Here is a 4,138-nt window from a genome sequence, read left to right on the forward strand (position 1 = left end):
CTCCGCCGGCGCTGACCCCAGGACCCTGGTGGACTGGCCCAGTGAGGGAGTGAGGCCGAGGCCCAGACACCTGACTGCTTACGCGATTTCTCCAGGGGAAACATTCCATTCAGCAATTGGCGTGGTCATTTCCTTCTTCACGAGACCTTTTATCACCGTGTGGCCGGAGGGCCACCCGCAGTAGCCCCAGCGGTGGTCTGGCAAGGCCGGCCTGTGCGCCTCGGGGTGGCTGCCAGCAGCCGCCAGCCACCCCAACCCAAGAGGAGACAGGTGAGCCACAGAGCTCTCCCTGCTTGTCAACGTCAGGCACGCCCTTGGTTCACAAGCACCTGCTATGATCCCCCGCAGTCCCGGGCTACCTCTGGGGCTCCTTTCCAAAGCTTCCGGTCTCTTCGCCCCTTCAGGGCCCATCTGCACAATTCAGCAAGTGTTAGCAACTGCTTTGTGTCTGTCACGAATTGCTTTTGCAGCTCAAGACCATGCGTAGCCCCTATCAGAGCAAGGGTCTGTGTTATCCTTCCTCGTGTTCTCTGGAGCCCCGCCTCCCTGCACAGGCTCGAACACACAGGGAGGCTTCCAGTGAATGCTCACTGGTTGCCCGCCAGCCTCCAAGCTAGTGATGGAGTTACGGTACAGTCAGCGAAGCCCCAAGGGGGAATCTTCAGCACCGCTGTCCGCTGGCTGTCCCAAGGCTCACCTCGTCCCCATCGCCCACTCCCCCTCCAGGGACAGCGCCTGCCTTCAGTTTCCTCCAGCTGGGAGGGCCACAGTCCTACCTCAGGTCCATTGTACTGGCCGGCTCCCCCACCCCCACCCCTGGAAGGTTCTTACCCCAGAAATCCATAGGGCTCAGCCCCTCACCTCTTGGGTCTCTGCTCCAAGATGGCCTTTTCAATGAGCCCTTCCCTATTCACCCTATTCACTAATCCCTCCCTGGGGTGCCTGGGTGGCTCAGTGGGTTAAGCATCTGACTCTGGATTTTGGGTCGGGTCATGATCGTGGGGTCATGAGAGAGAGCCCAGCCACGGGACTCTGAGCTCAGAGGAGGCGTCTGCTTAAAATTCTCTCTCCCTCTCCCTCTGCTCCTTCCAGCCCTCCCCCCAATGCGTGTGTGCACGCTTTCTCAAAAAAGAAAAGAAAATCATCCCCCTACCTTCCAAGTCCCTACTCCCCTTTCCTGCTAGCCACTGATCGTCACCTCGAATATTCTATAGTTCTGTTTTATGCCCTGTGTTTCCCACAACAACATGAGTTTCCCAAGAGCAGAGATTGCTGTTTTTGTTCAGTGCTGTCTCGCCAGGCATACAAGAATGTCTGGAACATATTAGGTGCTCAGTTAATATGTGCTGAAAACATTAATATATGCACCAATGCATTAATTCAGCCATGACTCTTTGTCAGTTAATCTACTGAGAAGATGCAGTTTATATATTGTTTGCATATGTGGGCAAAAATACTTCCATATATTTCCTTACAAGCAGTTTCATACCATTTCATTTCATTTTAGTTTCAGGAACTGTTATAATCCCGATTTTGCAGAGGTGAAAACTAAGACACAGAAAAGTTAGATTTTCCAGGACCTTTAGAGGGTCCCTAGCAAAATTGGAGCATCTGGCTTTTCTGTCTCCCTGGGCTTGGCTTGGTTCAGCCACTTCAGGCTTTTGGAATGGGGATGGCCCCTTCTTTCTGTATCATGGTGCTTCCCGAAGATTCATACTCTCCTTTAAAAAGAAAAACCTCTATTTTCCCTTTTCCTTCTCCTTTCTTCCTCCCAGATAGTTCATGGCCCATTGTCCCCCTCCTCCCTTCCACTTCAAGAAGAAGCCATTGTGATTGCCTGCGGGCAGAACCAGCTCTTGGGCAAGGTTGCATTCTCATTTTTGGACTCTCTTCCTTAGGTTCTTTCACATTGCAAGGAGCAGACACAGGCCCGGATCCCCCTGAATAACGTGGATTTCTTGCAATAATTCACCTGGAGTTAAGAAAGATAGGAATCTCTAACACAGCCCAGCTTCATGGAAACGCATCCGCCTCCCTCCAGGGCTGGAACACAGGCTCCCCAGCGCCTCCCCCTCCTCGCCTGGCTCGCTCCTCTCCTATCTGCGATCTGCATCCCCCTCCTCCTCCGCACTGGCCGACTGAGCAAAATGTCCCTTCTTTGTGGCCCTGGACATTTCTGCGCGTCTCTGGATTACGGCACTGATCTATTGCACGGGGTTTGGTCTGTTCTCCATCTCCCTCCTCACCTTCCTAATAAATCCACCTTTGCTAACTCCCAATCTTTTGCTCTCTAGGACCCACCGGCCACTTCTAAAAGGTCTCCGCAGTCCTTGGATGAATAGATCTAGAAAAATGCCCGATTCATTCATTCTCCCTACACGTACTGAGCTGCAAAGCCCTACGGAGGAACTTGGGGGACAATTCCAGACCAGACTTACAGCTGGCTTGGGCAAGAAGGGGGGCTGAGGACGGTGCGTTCTGTTTGTGTGTGTGTGTGTGTCTCTCTCTCTCTCTCCCTCACACACACACACACACACACACAAGCAAGTACGCGCGCGCGCGCGCGCGCGCGGGACCTTAGTTACATCTCCGCCCCCCCCCCCATGATACAGGCATCACCAGCTTTTCTTGCATAAAACAATAATAACAACAACAACAACAAAACAAAACCAGCTTCTCGCACGGTGACTCGGAAAAAGCGCCTAGAAGCCGAGAGCACCGGCTTGGGGACCCGCGGGCCGGCTCGGAGATCGGCTCGGGGATCGGCTCAGGGACCGGGTCCGGGACCGCGGCGGAATGCGGAGCGCGCGACACCGCCAGGGGCCGCCGCGGCCGCCGGCGCATGGAATTTTCCACCGGCCGGCCGAGCTTGCACAATCGCGTCTCATTGGCCGAGCGGGGGTGTCTGTCCCGCGTGGGGACGGAGATTAGATTAGCCAGGGAGCCCTCCTCAGTGGGCTTGGCAAGGTTCTGATTAATCAGGCCAGCGGGGCCAGGGACGGGAGGCCGGGGAGGGTGGGAGCCAGGAGGAGCCCAAGCCTGTTATCAAAGCCAGCTCAGCTGAAGCCTTTGAATGTCACCTTTCTGCACAGAAAATGCGCCAGTGAGCCGGGAACGGTCAGGGGGAGACATGAGAATTTGCCTCTTTATAGTAAAATTCCCCTGGAAACCGCAGGAAAATAAGATTCCCAAAGCTAAATCCTGCTGTTTTCCCCATCCTCCCTGCCCCCTTCCTCAGGCCCCTTTAAAGTCTTTCTTCCAGACCCTGGTATTTAACCCTTTGCGCATGCAATAGCCCATCCCCGGGGTCAATCAAGAAATGCAGACAGTGAAAGACAATTAGAAACAGAGAGAGCAGGACCTATTAGGTCTGTTGGAGAATCAGCATGAACTCCCTTCGCAGGAATTAAAATATGCAGCAAGACGTGTGAGAGAACATCACTGTGCTCAAATAGATATGTTGGCTTAATGCAATTTATGTGTGAGCCGGTCATGTTGATTTATGATTAAAAATACTACGCTTGTTTTGTTTGCTTCTGAAGCTTCTGGCATTAGGAAGCTCCTTTCTGGAACTTACTGTTAAATCTGCCACAAAGCCGAGCTCAGGCTCCGGAGGAATGTTTGGTGAGTGAATGAATGATGTCCCCCACAGCCTGCAGGTCTGTCCTTAGAATGACAGCAGTGTGAGCTCCTGGGTCCTAGTGCTGGTTCTGTCATTTCTAGTCACATGACCTTGGGCAACTCCTTTCTCTCAAACTCTTGATTCCTTGCTTTTAAATTAGGTATGGATTTGGGATGCCTCAGTGGGTTAAACATCTGCCTTCAGCTCAAGTTAGGATCCCAGAGGCGTGGGATCAAGTCCCACATGGGGTTCTCTGCTCAGGAAACCTGTTTCTCCTTTTTCTGCGTGCTGCTCCCCTTGCTTGTGTTCTTGCTCAATCTCTCTGATAAATAAAATATTTTTTTAAAAAATGCCACGAATACTTTCCTCAAGAAGTTAAATAACAAAATTACTGTGTGATCCTGCTCTCCCTACTCCCACGTATACATGGAAGAGAACTGAAAACAGGTACTCAAAACAGATACTCCTACACAACTGTCCTAGCAGGCCTACTCACAAGAGCCCAATGGCACAACC

Source organism: Neovison vison, chromosome 6 (assembly GCF_020171115.1).
Source record: "Neovison vison isolate M4711 chromosome 6, ASM_NN_V1, whole genome shotgun sequence".
Classification (NCBI taxonomy): domain Eukaryota; kingdom Metazoa; phylum Chordata; class Mammalia; order Carnivora; family Mustelidae; genus Neogale; species Neogale vison.